The sequence below is a fragment of the Balaenoptera borealis genome (genome assembly GCF_965194805.1).
Source record: "Balaenoptera borealis genome assembly, chromosome: 5".
Lineage (NCBI taxonomy): Eukaryota > Metazoa > Chordata > Mammalia > Artiodactyla > Balaenopteridae > Balaenoptera > Balaenoptera borealis.
Window position 1 is genome coordinate 15582001 of NC_138862.1, and position 16651 is coordinate 15598651.

Below are 16651 nucleotides of genomic sequence, written 5' to 3' on the forward strand. Positions count from 1 at the left end.
CCTATCCCTTCAAATTAATTCAAATATTCATTGAGTGCTGTATCAGTTTCCTAGGGCTGCTGTAACAAAGTACCACAACTGGGAGGTTAAAATAATAGAAATGCATTATCTCACAATCCTGGAGGCTAGAAGCCTAAATCAAGATGCAGGTAGGGTTGGTTCTTTCTAAGATCTCTCCTAGCTTCTCAGTTGTTCCTCGCCTTGATAATGGTACCCTCTCTGTGTCTTCATATCATTTTTCCTCTATATGTGTCTTTATCTGTGTCCAAAGTTCCTCTTTCTATAAGGACACCAGTTATATCAGATTAGGGCCCACCATAATGATCTTATTTTAACTTGATTACCTCTGTAAAGACCCTGCTTTCCCAATAGGGTCACATTTTCAGGTACTGGGGGTTAGGACTTCAACATGTCTTTTTGTTGGAGACACAATTCAACTTATAACAAACACCTGCTAGCTACCAGGTACTATGTGAGGCATTTACAAATGGTTAAGACACATTTGTTGCCCTTATTGTGTTTAATAATCTAGCAGACATAATAATCATTGAGATAAAAATTTTAATAGAACAACAATAATTGATTGGTTGCTACCTCTATGCCTGAGACTATTCTAAATGCTTTAAAGTATTTTCTCATGATCCTGCAACAACACAATTAGTAAGCATGGTTTTCTCCTTCATTTAGGAACAGCTCCAAAGAGAGATTATATTTGACTTGAGCTTGAATAATTGATTAGGAATTCTTCAGTCAAAGGAGAAGGCACGTTGGGAAAATTGCGTGAGTGAAGTCACAGAGGTGAGGGCAGAAAGGGTGTGTATAGGGAATAGAGAATAAACTAATACGGTTTTAGGAGACAGAGATGGTCAACCAGATAATTCTTCAGTGTGCCATACACCTCTCACTTCCTGCCTGGGTTTCCCTGATCTGCAGCATGGAATTCAGGAGGCATCTGCCCTATACTCATGCCCATACATCCCAGGAGTAGAAGGATGTCAATACCCACTGATATTTTAAACTGATGGGAATAGAACCTATTAAATTATGCTTCCCCCTTTCTTCCCGTGGGTGGACAGTTCTGAAACACCATTCGCAGGGCTCTTAGAAGGTCCCAAAAGAGTCAAGCACCAGTTAACCATAGTGGTGGCCAACTCAATAATACATCCTATTGTCTTTCCCTTCTTCCTTACTTTACCCTCTCGTCCTATCCTACTGCTTCCCAAAAATCACAATCCCAAGTAAACTATCTGTGTGCAAGCCTTGACCTCAGGCCCTACTTTCAAGGGAATCCAGTCTAAGACATTTGATATCAGATTTTATTTTCCCAGTTCCAGAGATGGAAACGCCTGATTTATACATCACTTTTCCAAAGTCATGCACTTTTAAGCAAACCCAGAATTAGCATATAAGTCTCTTGGCTTCCTGAAGATGTTCCCTATAAAAGAGGTCATCCAATTTAAAAATTCTCATTTTCCGCTTTTCAGGTATAAGCACCTTAAAGTACTTTGCATGCAGGAAAGCAGTTCCGATCCTTTCTATACCCTCACCTCTGGCACAGAGGAGGGGTAGCTGAGCCCAGCTGCCAGCACCACAGAACAGTTTTCTCTAAGAGGAACATAAGAATAATTTTATCTGAAGTGAAACTATAAAAGCAAGTTATGGAAGAAAATGCAAATGTTCTGTCTCTTAGGGTCTTCCCATTATATAAAAAACAAGAATTTCAACTGAGGAGAAATTAACTAGAACCAAAAAGAAAGAGAAGAAGAGTAGAGACATCTGACTCAAAGGCAGGCCTGCTTGATTGCCTCTGTCACCACCCAATCAAAAGTTGAAGCACAGGAGCCTTTTGAGACCTCTACAATTGTTCTGTGATTATTGCTGAAGATGTTTCCACTTTAGAAAAATAAGTATATTAATGAGGTGCTTCCTCCCACAAAGTCCAGAGCCCTGTATTTTATACGATTATAATTTATAGAAGATTTTTGTTTTGAAATTCTGTTTTTGCACCTTTCTACTGAACAAATTCTTGTTCTGTGAAGGTCACCTCAAGGTCCATAATGCAGGGAGGCTGCATCCTCTTAATGATACTAAAAGCTATACATATGAGTGAATTGCCATCTAGATTAATTATAGAAGATGTTCAAAAGAATTCCATTATCATTGTGTATTCCATTAGGATACTGTAATGTATAGATAATAGTCCTGTTTTACCACAATTGACATCCATAGACATCTTGGAAATATCTAGAACAAAACCTAAAATTACAGAATGTTAAAAAAATAGTATCCTATCCTTTTATATATTTCTCCTGATTTAATGATTCATTAATACTCAACAGTTTTGTGACTCTAATACACTTTATAATTCTCTTATGTTCTCCTCTCTTTCCCATGGGCTAAATTCTCTCTCTCCTATGGATAAAGTGTATAAGAATCACTCAGCCCCATGGAGAAAGGTGCTGTCCAGCTACCTTGGAGATTTCTGTAATTACACAGAAATTGCCATGGAAAGTGCTATGAGAAGGTTGACCCTGCAAAATATACTCCTAATGTGATGTTAAGCCAATTAAGACCTGAGAATCCTTAGTCATTGGGAAACAATGCAGTAATACAGCCTTTCACACATTTGGGGAGCTTGCTTCATAAAGAGAGACAAATGGAATTAACTTCGAAGAAAGTACTCTGTGCTGTAGCCTCAAGAAGATTTAGAAGGGGGGAAAAGCTATTTTCAAAGAGCCTATTTTCAAAGCACATGCTTCCCTTGGGGATAAAGTAAAATTAATTTTATTACGTTCTCTTATACAGACAAGTTTTCAGAGGAGTCCCTATGATGAGGCATATCCTACCATGCTCATGGACAGCTGCCTTGGTGTATGAGAAAGAGTATTTAGAAGCAGGTAGCTCTTTACTGTACCAATGCTAGTATCTGCTCTCAAGTCCTTGATGAACTGCTACTTTTGTTTTGCCAGTAAAATAAAATTTAAAACATGATGTTTTCAAAAGCTTTGCATGCCTCTCAACAAAGTCTGATCTAATTTCTGGCTTCAAGAGATGAAAGTCAGACCTCTATGTTATGGTTTTTCAACCTCAGCACTATTGACATTTAGGGTCAGATTATCCCTTGAGGTAGTGAGGACTGTCCTTTGCATTGCAGGGTGTTGAGAAGCATCCCTATTCCCTACCCACTAGATGCCAGTAGCACCCACCCATTTGTGACAATCAAAAACATTTCCAGACTCTGCCAAATATCTCCTGGGGGCAAAATCACCCCTGATTAAGAACCCCTGCTTTATGTTAACAACATCTTTCTTGGAAGGATTTTGTTTTAAGACCTGTGTCTGGACATAAGATATGCCATGAGAATACTGGTTCTCTAAAGAATAATTTACCTAGATGAAATTTAGAGCTAACCAGACCAGTAATAAAGGAATATTGATGGAAAATGGAGAAGCATTCTCCTGGCTCACACATATATGTAAATCTAATATTTTTTATTCATGACACTTCTGACACCAAATGTGTGGATTTTTTTTCTTTTTCCCCCACACCAACCTAGTCCCTAAGTCTCTGGATACCACCTGAGTGTCCTACAATTCTATTCTGACACAAACTACCTGGAATGAATGCAGATCCCACACATTAAGGGCTCAGTCCCATTTTATTTTATTTTATTTTTTATTTATTTTTTACTTTTGGCTGTGCCACTTGCAGGATCTTAGTTCCCCAACCAGGGATCAAACCCTCACACTTGGCAACGAAAGCACAGTTCCTAACCACTGGACCACCAGGGAATTCCCATATTAGATGCTCAGTCCCATTTTAGATGCCCATCACAACTCTGGGCCTCCCATACTTCTAACCTAGTGGCTATAAATTGAGGGTCACCTCAACCCCCTCTCAGGTTCAGTAATTTGCCAGAATGGCTCACAAAACTAAGGAAAGTGTTTCACTTACTCTCACTGGCTGATTATGAAGACTAGGACTCAGGAACAGCAAGATAGAAGAGATACATAGGGCAAGGTATGTGGAAAGGTGCATGGAGCCCTCCGCAGCACAGCAATGCATTCCATTTCGTAAGCATGATTGATTAAATCATTGGCCATTGCTGATTAACTCCATCTTCAGCATCTCTCCCTTCGCAGGTTCTAGGGTGGGGCTGAAAGTTCCAACCGTCTAATCACACCTTTGGTCTCTCTGACCACCAGTCCTAAGCTATCTAGGGGCCCCCAGGCACCAATGATCTCATTAGCATACAAAAGACATGCTTATCATTCCAGAGATTCACTTAGAAACACTTGTGTTGGGAACTGGGACAGTGAACAAATACTAAGGCAAAAGATAATCCTATCACCCCTATCACTCAGGAAATTACAAAAGTTTTAGGAACTCTGTGCTAGGAACTGTGAAGAAGACCAAATATAGAACTCTTATTATATTACTATATAACTCTAATCCCAGTTTTCTGTATTTGCCAACAGGATTCCCACCCTGCTGTCCCTCTCCCTCTTAGTTCCCATTCCAGTCACATTGTACCATCCCCAGGCAGATGGTGGTCCAGGGAGCATCTTTTTCTCTGAAGGGCCTTTCAGTAACTCCTGGGGAAAGCAATCTTAAATTTGGGACCAGAATGAGAGGAATTTTACAGAATGTGAAGCTGAATGATAGAAGGAAGAAGGAATGTGATAGCTTAAAAAAATCTGTGGCTGTGTCTGTGGAGCACTGAGTAGTGTATTAGAGTATGAGATAGCCAGGGGACCGCTCAAGGTGGGAAAATAATAAAAGATTGGAAGGAAACTGCACAGTGGAGAAGCGAGATTTCCCTGTTACCTGAAAGTGTAATCTGTACTCCCTAAAGCAAGCCAAAAAAAGATACATATTAGATTTTATTACAAAATAACGGGAAAGGGAAAAAATGCTACAGACTCTAGTGCAATACATGAAAGGTGCTCAAATAACTTAAAAATAAACAGAGGTCTTTGACTTCTCAGCACTACATCAGCATACTCCTATATTCTTCTAAGAGCTCTGCCTTTGCCAGAGGCAGGGGTCATTAGAAGGGAGACAGAAGTGCAAAGAGGTCATGGTCTTCTAAAAGGAACACATTCTAGTACTTCTTTCCCTATTTGAAAATGTTTCACTTCAACTTATTAGCTTTTCATTTTAAAGCCGGTAATAAAGTATAAAATTTCTAAGAGGGCTTGGAACACATTTTACAAATAGTCTGGGAACTGAAGATTAAAATCCTTAGATTTTTTTTTTTTTTGAATCTACAACTTTAATATCTCTGGATTCCATTATTTAGTCCAGTGAAGTTAGATAAAATGAAGTTTATTCAAGTTTACAATAAATTTAATTTTTGTGCCCAAACCATCAAAAAGTGAGTGCACAAAGTTTTTAATTCTGATACTTTCCTGGAGGGCAAATATTTTCCTGAAATTAACTAAACACTGTGGAAATCTAGCAATCAATAACCTCAGGACCTTTACCATAAGATCACTATCTCCTGAAGATATAGGTTATCAACTTTGTTTGAGGGGCTTCAATGTTGATCTTGCTTAGGGAATTTGGGCATCAAATTTTGGATCATTTCTCTGGAAGTTAATTAGCTCTTTTAGGTGGTGTTCCCTTTGAATGACATTCAGGGGAAATAGGAGAGCCTGAGCTGACACAAAATTTTAGATGACTTTGCGATAGAGAAATTACTTTTTTATGGATATGGAGATGCTTATGCTGTTAACTAATATTAATTAACTCTGCCTAGAGAGAGTCCCAGCAGCTGTATGAAGTTAGTACAGTGTTATCCTACAAAGCCCCTGCTCTCTTGCCACAGTGGTCAGGGAAAGGAGGCAGTAAACATTTCTGAACTTCAATCGAAAAACAGTGCCTTCTCTGGGCTATTAAACTAGAAAGTGGTACTTGATCCTAGACCATGTTTTCACCATCCATGTTTCTTTCTTCATTCTGCCAACCCATAAAAAGATAGGAAGCCCTGGTGCCTTGTCTCAGTTCCCAGACACCCAACATGGTCTTCTCAACCAATTCCCTGCATCATCTTCAGTTCCTAGTTGAGCCCCCAGCCATTCCATATTTCTCTGCATCCTTTCTCCCTCCCAATTATGCTCCTGAAAGTGTACACATCTCTTTAAGAGAGCAGAAGAATCTAAAAGTAATTGGTTTAAAAATAATAATAATAAAAAAAAGGAAAGTAATTGGTGTCTATCTTGGAAAATTAACCCATTTATTCATTTAACCAACATTTTATTTGGCATCTACCTCATGTTCAGGAAATACATAAATTCTTGAACATCTCATTTCACATTGGCAGCTTCCACAGTGAGGGATCATTCCAACTGGAAATCTATCAATAGCCAGAAATTAAATTTAAATCAAATTGTGCATACCTTAGTCATACAACTATAAATTCTTTTTACTCAATTGTATTAGCAACAGTCATTCAAAGGTAATGATTTAATGTTATGGGAGTCTCAAGCCCAGCCCAGCTCAGCCTTGCTCTGGTCTCCTTATCATGCCTTGTTTTCCGGGCTTGGAATTCCAATCATGTAAAGGTCACACTTTACTGAAGCTGCAGTATATATTTGGTTCTTATTCCACCATCAGACTCAATTTACCCTCCTGGCTCTGACACTTCTAGGACAGGAGAAAAGGCAGGACAAGAGTACAAAGACAGGGCTTTAATACTAACCCCAAGCCCACCTTGCACCCACCATAAATAATTTGACCATCACTGAACAGAGAGCCCCAATACTTTGAAGGCTTTATGTTGAAGGCTAGTCAGACCCCTTAGTATATAGGAACCTGACATTAAGTTAGAGGAGGAAAGGCGGTTTATCTCAGAAGTGAAAGTTCAAGCCAGGAGTCTGGGGGAAGTGGGAGAAGAATCTGGCCTTATATTTTTCCTTATAAATCAGAATCTTCGAACTTCAGAAGATAATCTCAGCTATCCCTGTGACACATCACGAACTTACACGCCAAGCACTACACCGAACATGTCGACGGGGATTGATTCATCTTGAAATGAAATCAAACGACACAGAAAGAAAATTGGGACTGGTTAGTTCTGTGAGAAAAACATTACTGTGCAGTCTAAAGGTGACTTCGTAGAGACTCTCAAAGTGAATTCAGGATGGCCCTGTCCTCCTGGTGCCACTGAAATCCAATTCTCACTGCACAGACTCACGTGTCATCTTCCTGACTCTTAGATAATCAAAGAAATACAAATACGTGCCCCTGAAAAGTTATTCATCTCTTTTCCAATCATAGTTGTAATTCTAGTGGAATTATAGTAGCAATTATTACTTAAATAGCCGTAGTAATTGAAGAGTAGAATGGCCAACTTGTAAGTGACCTGCTTACCTTCAAAAGTAATTCCCAGCAATTTGCCGAATGAGACAGTGGACCCATTGTTTCTTTTATGATAAATTAATAATTGAAAAATGAAAGAAAGGCTGTAATTTTAAAAATTAACTCTAGTACATGTCTGATTTTTCTTTTAAATTAGCCTTTCAGGAGATCTCAGGATATTATGCATAGTGGCACCTTGCAATGATGATGGTCTCTCTGAAAGATGTGAAGATTGGCATTTAGATTAGTAATTTCCAAAGACAAACTATCTGTTAACTGGAGAAACCATGTACCCTTAACTGGGATAGAGCATTACATGGAGGAAACTGTGAACAGATGAAAAAAGAAAAAAAATCTTCACATTTCAAAAATCTCCTTGTGGAAAAATGTTGAACTGCAGTTTTACTTTATTTCATGTAATAGAAACTTTTCTAAAAGTCTAACTGTACTTATAAAGGCATAAGTGCAATCCAGCTTAAAAGACTTACTTGAAGTGGTCATGCAGTGAATCCTCTTGAAAAATAAGAAATTTGGGGAAATATATATATATATATATATATATATATATATATATATATATGTATATATGTCTTGTTTTGTTTTCTTTTTCATTTCAGGGTTGGTTTTCTTGTTTAAAGTTATACAATAATATTTGATATGTTTTCTCAACACATGTATTAAATCTTTAATAAGACTAATTGGCAGACCTGGTTTTAGTGCCCCAAAGAAATAAACGGTATTTCACTGTATTCACCTTCTCTTTCTGGAACTCTGCACATTGGGACTATGTTCTTTCTAGCAAGCTGGTTGCGGTGGCAAAGAATGCTGAAGGTTCTTACACATCTAAGAATGTGGGCTCTGGTTTCGAGGTCCACATCAAAGCATGAATTAAATGCAAATGGAATGGGTAAGAAGCTAGTGAAAAAGGCCAAATGGGCAATGGAAATAGGGGTATGGCTCCAAGGGGTACACACCAGCCTGACAAAGTGCTCACGGGGAAATGGGGACTTTCTGACAACTTAGACAAATCCTAGGGCTCACTGTGGAACTGACCATTGCCTAACCCATAGTACAGTAGATTCCCCAAGGCATGACATTGCTTTGCACTCACCAAGCATCATACAAGAGCTATACAGGAAGGCTGCTTGTTGCTAAACTAAATCAGTCCATGAAATTGTGGAGTTTCCTCCATTGCAATTTCCAAACACAATCACTTCGAATCTGGAATATTTCTCCATCTGAATTACTAGAATCCCTTTCAATAGAAATTTGAATCTTAATGTTGTATGAAGTGTGAGTCACTGACAGATATAGTTTTCTGTCTGTGCTTATATCCACAGCTTTGAATGCAGAGAATGATTCAATCTATAGCCACTAGGTTTTGAGAAGCCTCCATAAGATGGTACATAAACAAGACCTACTGGAATTACTCCCGATGACTTTCAAATTCAGTAACTGTTTTATTGTTGGAAGCTGTTAGAGAGAATTAAAATCTATGAAGCACCTCGGTACACCATGGTGCCACCCCATGAGGTGCTGATTGCTTTTAAAGACTAATTGGATTACGTGCCACCATTAATGGTGAAACGGGAAAGTTTCTAAACACTGTCAGACTCAAAATATCTTCCTTCTCTATCATTAAACTCACTTGTATTTAAGTTATAGAAAACACCCTGTGTCTCTTATTTAACGGCCTGGCACTCTGTTGGCTTATACTATGCCTAAGTCACAATTAAGCCACCCAGGGAATTGCCACCTTTACTCACCTGCCACCTTGTCTCCATCAGTGAGAGTTTTCCAGGGCATGTCATCTGACAACCAGGCCACAAATGTGAGCATGTTGGAGGTGAAAAGAAGATGCACTGGAACAACATCAGGCCTTAACAACACTGCATATACCTGAGACAGGCAGGAACCATGTTAAAGAGAACAAGGCACTCTTTTTTTATATATATAAATTTATTTATTTATTTACTTATTTTTGGCTGCGTTGGGTCTTTGCTGCTGCGTGCGGGCTTTCTCTAGTTGTGGTGAGCGAAGGCTACTCTTCGTTGCTGTGTGCCGGTTTCTCATTGCGGTGGCTTCTCTTGTGGCGGACCCCGGGCTCTAGGTGCGCGGGCTTCAGTAGTTGCAGCATGTGGGCTCAGTAGTTGCAGCGTGTGGTCTCTAGGGTGCACGGGCTTCAGTAGTTGTGGCTCACGGGCCCAGTTGCTCCGCGGCATGTGGGATCCTCCCAGACCAGGGCTCGAACCCGTGTGCCCTGCATTAGCAGGTGGATCCTTAACAACTGCACCACCAGGGAAGTCTTTAAGTCAAAAAATCTAGAATCAAAGACGAATCATTTAATGTCTTTAGGTTTCTTATTCCACACCCAAAAACAGGAAGGTAATAAATCCCTCTCATGCAGGGAGCTGTAAGAACTGGAATAGATACATAATAAAAATTATTATAGATACATAATGATTATTATAGACACCCAATATATGGGTAGTACCTCTATTACAATTTGAAAAAGTTTGAACAACTGCTGAAAGTTTTGGTTTGGAGCTACACAGAATTTAAAAATTCTATAGAAAAGAAAGTGTGTTTATTAAGATTGTCCAGGACATACCAATCTTAGCATCTGTCCCTGCCTGTCTTCCAAGGGGAAATACGAGTAAATGAAAGAGGAAATAGGAGCTGACCTCACATAATGATCACATAGTGAACAAACCAGGTAAAGCTAATGACCTCTTTCTTTCTCAGGATTTAAGAATGCAGCCTATTTAAAATTAAGCCCGATATTCCATCTCTACTAAACTCTCTACTAAAATTGAGTTGACTTCTCCATGTGCGTTTCTATGTTCTCTTCCTTTGCTCTGGTTTCTGACTTCTAGCCTCTCTCTGTTTCTTCTCTCTATTCTTCTTCTGATCATTCTTGCATGTCTGTCAGTCAGCCTGTAGGTAACATATCATCTACGGCTGCTGAAAAGCAAGAAGTAAATTTAGAAAATGAGCACTGGTGTGCCAGGCACTATATTCACTGGGTTTTTTATATACATTTGTTCAACTAATCTTAACAACAATCTTGGAAGCATAGCATTTTCCATTTTACAAATCAGAAAACTGGAGCTCTTTTTAAGTTAAGAAGATTCTTGAAGGTCTCATAGAGAGTTGTTTCTGAAGCCAGAATCTGAATCAGGCTCATCTATCACCTTCCCAATGCTGGTGTGGAGTAACCATCTTAGCAGACCTCCCTAAATTAGAGCCACATGTTTACTATTTTGTTCTGTTTCCTGGTTGTTTTACTGAGCTTCATGTGAATCCAGAGAAAGCAGATCAGAGGCACCACTTTTGATGTAACCCTCTTAGATCTGAGATGGCTTGAAAGATCCAACGAGAATGTTGGATTAGAAAAGACTCTGGTATCCCACTAAATGCCCACTAATGACCTGAGCAGAGGCCCTGGCTTTGAGATCATCCATTCATATTCTTACTCGGTGGTTGAGAGCCATATAAGCAAATACTGGTTTCCTTGATTGCAAGTAAACCTTTCGGATGATGTTTTGTGAGAATCCCTTCCAAAGCCGTCACATTAATCTCTGTCTTATTTAAATCTGTTGGCCTCATTTTATTATAATCTGTATGACAGAAACTTCCTATTACTCACTAACCTTTTTCCTTGTCTGCCTTGGCATGCAACTGTTTCCCAGGCTTTGTTGCATTTAGGTGGGTCCACTTGATTAAATTCTGGCCAATGACCCCAGCAACTGCAAGGTGGAAGGCTTTCTAACATGGAACATGTTCCCCCTTCCCAGCATAATGACCCTCACTGCACTCTAATTTGAGCAAAAAATAATAATTTTTTTGTCTCAAGCCACTAAGATCTGGGAAGTGTTTGTCACAGATAGCCTACAATCCATTTCATGTCAAATACAATCTATTTCATGGGTTTAAAGCAGTGTTTCTCACTTGGGAGTGATTTTGCCCCCTTGGGATAATATGGCAATGTCTGAAGATATTTTTGGTGGTCACAACGGGGGGAGGGGTGATATTGATGTTAACGGGTAGAGGTCAAGAATGTTGCTAAGCATCCAAAATCTCAGGACCACCCTCACAGCAAAGAATTATCCAGCCCAAAACTGTCACCAGAGCCAAGGTTGAAAAACCAGGGTTAAAGTTAAGTCCTCTGAAAGAATGATTATCTAGTAGATATTCAATATGTTTTCAATGATTGACTGACTCTTTGAGCAAGAACTTAAGAAAAAATAATGATGTTATCCTCATGCCAACAATCTTTTAAAGAAGAATCTACTAGGGAAAAAATCAGTGTCATAGAGGTAGTCACTGTTTATGTTTCAAATTTTCTATATTTAACAAAGTGTGCTAGTTAATCAATTGGCAAATTTAAAAAAACAAACATCTGTTATTCACAGAAATAGGGCAATCTGGTTAATTTAAGTCTTAGTATACACTTAAATGCTAAGTTTAGCCATCATAATATTAGCCTTGTGTAAATAGATACCAATATGGACAGGTAGATAGATAGATGACAGATAGATGATAGATAGATAGATAGATAAAGAAAGAAAGAAAGAAAGAAGAAAGAAAGAAAGAAAGAAAGAAAGAAAGAAAGAAAGAAAGAAAGAAAGAAAGAAAGAAAGAAAGAAAGAAAATAGATACATGATAATAGATTTAGGATGGAAACTGTCAGGCAGGAACTGTCACTGCAGTCCATAAGCAGAATTTCTCCTTTCTCAGAAAAACCTCTTTTTCTTTTAAATCTTCTCTACAAGTTGGATCAGACACACTCAGATTACAGAAGATAATCCCCTTTACTTAAAACCAGCTGATTGTAGATGCTAATGATGTCTACTGTCAAGAAGGAAGAAATTTTCCTCTGTCCTTCTAGGTTCTTCTGGCTGGTCTAAGAATTAAATTGACATAAGACAGACTAAGGAGAAAATCAAACAAAGATTTAATAACATGTATACATAGGAGAAACCCAAGAAAACTGAGTAACTCAAAAAAATGGCTGAAGCCCTCACCTTAAATACTATCCTCAGCTAAAGACAAAAGAGGAAGTTGAGAGTCAGTTATGGAAGGTTACTAGGAAAAGCACAGTAAGCAAGGGTAAGGTTGTTTATGCAGATTTAAGTTTGCCTTCTCCATCGATAAGAGTTCCTAGAGATTTGGTCATCCTCCTCTTCCTGGTACAGTCAGGGAGATACCCTTACAAATGGAGATGTTCCATATAAATGTAAATGTGTCTTACAAAACGGTAATTCCTAGCTGATTTTCAGAGTGTTTCCCATGTTTCTTTAAAAAAATAACCAGCTTAAAATAATTAATATGTCAAAGAGACATATTTTGGGTAGGCAAATTCTGCTCCCCTACTTTATAAAATACCTTCACAGCAACACGGGTTAGTGCTTGATGGAATAACTGAGTACTATAACCTAGCCAAGTTGACGTACAAAAATGACCATCACACTACCATGGGTTGGACAAGTGCTTTTGTGTTTATTCCTCATAGACATCTCACAAGGTAGGGATTTTCCCCATTTCACAGGTGAGAAAAATACATTCTGTAATCTGAGATATTGTGTAACTGAACTAAGTGGGAAAAACCAGGATTTGAACACTTGCCTGCTTGGCTCTGAAACCTACTTTACATATAATTTCTGTAGGAAGTTCAGCTTTTCCTTCCACATTCTTGATCTCCTACCTGGGCCTTGGGCTCTTTCAGTAGGTATGATGCATATGTATGATCATCTCTCTCTAGGTACATTCCAAAGCCACACATCAGTTATTTTGGACTTCTCCATTGTTTTGTACTATCCACGTCTCTGTTTAAATTCATTAGAGTGTAGTAATCCATGTGAACAATGTCCATTCATTCAAACTTAAATCCGTCTGAGTTTCCAGTTGATATTTTACTATGCAGGAGAGATGATTAATTGAGACTATTATACTATGCAGACAAATTTATACATTGGAGATGTCCCCATATCAGTGTCCAGTTCTGAACACCTAAGACTTATCTGCATAGTACAGTTGTGGTAATGAGTCAGTTTACCCAGCAAAGTATACTTGACTTTGAAGGATTTTCCCCCTCAAAAAAAAAAAAAAAAAAAAAGGATCTTAACAGCTATTTCTGGTTCATCTAGATTTTTGTATATCCAGATCCAAGTGGATTTTATTCAATGTACATATGATACTATATGCACCCAGGCATAAGTGCACAGATTATCCTATTATCCAATCATGCACACCATTACCCCTTCTGAGATACATGGAATATTCCTCCAGACCCTCATACTGTTCACCTGAAAAATTCCATACACCTGTACACAAAATCAAAAATTCTGTTTAGTAAAGCAAAGGAGTTATTTTTAAAGGTACTTGTTTAAAAAACAGCCTGACAACATGTTTTTATACTCTAGAACAGCGTGAGTTATTTGTTTTCTATATTTTATTCCCACTTCTTTTTTTGCCCTGAAGCTATATGGGGCTTGGTGAAACACTCTGGTTTTGTAGGGACAATTTATGGTTATTGACAGTAATAAGAAGCCCATCTACATCAGAGGACTTCACTAAGCTGGCCCACTGTCTGTGGAGGGTCCAATGTTGATGCCTGTGTGATCTTCATGTCATGCACATACCGTTTGCCTCTAAGACATTTCAGCACATGGAGAGTTAAGATGTTTTCTTGACAGGAAGCTGAGGAAACCAAGTATACAACTGATTTTTCTCGAAGGGATAAAAAATCTTCCCCTTAATTACCTTTTACCTTTTTGTGTAAGGCAGATGAAGGATTTGGGTTATTTTGTTTTTTTAAAATCAAAGTATATTTTATTATTAATGAAGAAAAGGGTATCTATTTCTCACACTGAACTAGATAATTTATATCATGAAATTGTTATTAGCTCATATACTGAGCCAATATTTTTTTCCACTAAGAATGGATGAAAGAAGATAGTATGCAAATTCATAAACACACACACACATACACACATACATGCACTCACCAGAGAAAGAGCTCTTGCCTCTGGCATGCTGTCCTCTAACAAGAACATCATTCAAGTAGGAACTAGAGCAGCCTGTCATCTCAAATATGAACTTCTCCGGCCATCCTGTGCAGAGTCCTCTGTCCAATCATTTAAGTGACCATCTTCCCTATTATTGCTCAGCAACAGATGCATTATACACATACACTTTTTCTTTAATTTTGCTTTGTAGAATATTTTTAAGTCCCCTTTCTTTTCTGGGTATTTGATCTCCTCCAAGAAAGGATAAGCTTCTCAAAGACAAGGAACAGATTTTCTCTTTTACAAATTTTCACATGTCCTTTGTGCTCACAGCCTACAGCCAAAGAATAAGTACAATTTCCTGATTATCCACCTCAATACAGTAAAGTTCTTTGTTCTTCTAAAGAGTTAAATTAGGGGAAAATGACTAAATGGGAAAAGCTATTGGAAAGGATAAGATTCCAAGGTTAAATGTTTAGACACATGCTAATGAAAGCAAAGTAACAGTCCTCTGTAGCCCTGACCTCATCTCAGGGAAGTCACTAGATCACTATTTACTGAAAAGTTAAAAGTCCAAGGAGATCACATGGATAATAAAGCCAAATTTCCCTGAAAGAAAGTTCTAGTACAATGAGGTTATCCAATTTATTAGGGAAGAACTGAGCACGTGGGGGCCAGGATCCTTGGTAATTGAAATCCAATTGCAACATAAATCCATAGGAAGAAAAGTTTAAAAATTCTTTCTAGAAATAAAGCCAGAAAAGTGTTTTAAAAAGCAACAAGGGGCTTCCCTGGTGGCGCAGTGGTTGAGAATCTGCCTGCCAATGCAGGGGACACGGGTTCGAGCCCTGGTCTGGGAAGATCCCACATGCCGCGGAGCAACTGGGCCCGTGAGCCACAACTACTGAGCCTGCGCGTCTGGAGCCTGTGCTCCGCAACAAGAGAGGCCGCGATAGTGAGAGGCCCGCGCACCGCAATGAAGAGTGGCGCCCGCTTGCCGCAACTAGAGAAAGCCCTCGCACAGAAACGAAGACCAAACACAGCCAAAAATTTTAAAAAATTAATTAAAATAATAAGAAAAAAAAAGAAACTAACACAAGATTGTAAATCAACTATACTCCAATAAAATTAAAAAAAAGAAAGCAACAAGAATCCATGTTTGAATAGAAAGAATTATCATACTAATAGAAATTAATTTGGGTTGGGGCAAATGACAGCCACAGAACAAGATGCTGTGATGGAGAAAAACTGAAATATTCTTGAACTCTAAAGAGACCTTGGAGGCATTATGGGTTCAGAAGAGCCCTAGCTGTGGTGGCTATTATCTATTGCCAGTACTATGAAAGCTTACCATTTTAATTCAGATTTTCTGCAACTGAGACAAACTATGCCAGTCAGTTTGGAAGCAAATAAAATGATGACACCCACTACCACGTGCACATGAGCTCACTAACTTTGTGAACGTTATACCCATAGGTAGGGAGGGCAGTGAAAAACTGGGTTTTCCTCCAGTGAAAACCCCCTTAGATGGCATTGGAATGTGAAGTAATAAGAATAGTCATATGACAAATGTTCATTAGAAGGTCATTAAATAAATTGGCTCAATTGCGTGTAACCTATGTAAAAATCAGGATGTAGCAGTACCCACCAAGTTACGTGCAAAGATTCCTTCCCACTGCTGTAAAAACCCTCTCGCACCTAACATTGACTGGGTGTGTTAAGTTGGCAGGCATTAGCAGAGCTGCTGTGTGCCTGGAAGGAACAAAGAAGGGCTTCTGGAGTGCACAGTTGAGTTTCCCTGGACCCTGGACCATCACATATGCTCATTCCCTACTCCAGTGGACAGAGATGAAGTCATGATGAACCTTTAGCCTCAAGGGGAAAGGTGGCACCTTGAAGGGGAAAGGTGGCACCGAGAGGCAGCTTAAGGGAGAAGAGCTGGAGGAAAGGCCCAACCCCCGAATGAGAGGGAGGTGGCATAAGTACTGGTGACGTGCAAAAGGCTGAGGTTAGGGTCAGGTGGTGGGAGGAAGCTTTCTTGCCAACTGGTCTTATTTGAAATCTGAGTCACCATCAAAAGGTTTTCCTTTTCCACTTTCCACCATTTCCAATTTGTGCTTCTCTCCTTCTACTCTCTCCCTGTTCTCTCACTACTGACTCTGGTCAGAATAGGAAGTTTCGACCATACTGCCTGGGGTCCTACATTTAGAAGAAAATTTGTCTCCGCAAGCAGTTGCTTAGAACAGGCTTGGTGCCATATGTTGTCTGTACACCCCTGC

The 16651-nt window shown here is 39.0% G+C and overlaps 1 protein-coding gene across 9 annotated transcripts in view; it reads left to right on the top strand.

Annotated features, from left to right (window-relative positions):
• GRIK1 (glutamate ionotropic receptor kainate type subunit 1) overlaps positions 1-16651 on the top strand; it is a 425622-nt gene that overhangs the window by 165911 nt on the left and 243060 nt on the right. The gene's annotated exons all lie outside the window — the stretch shown is intronic.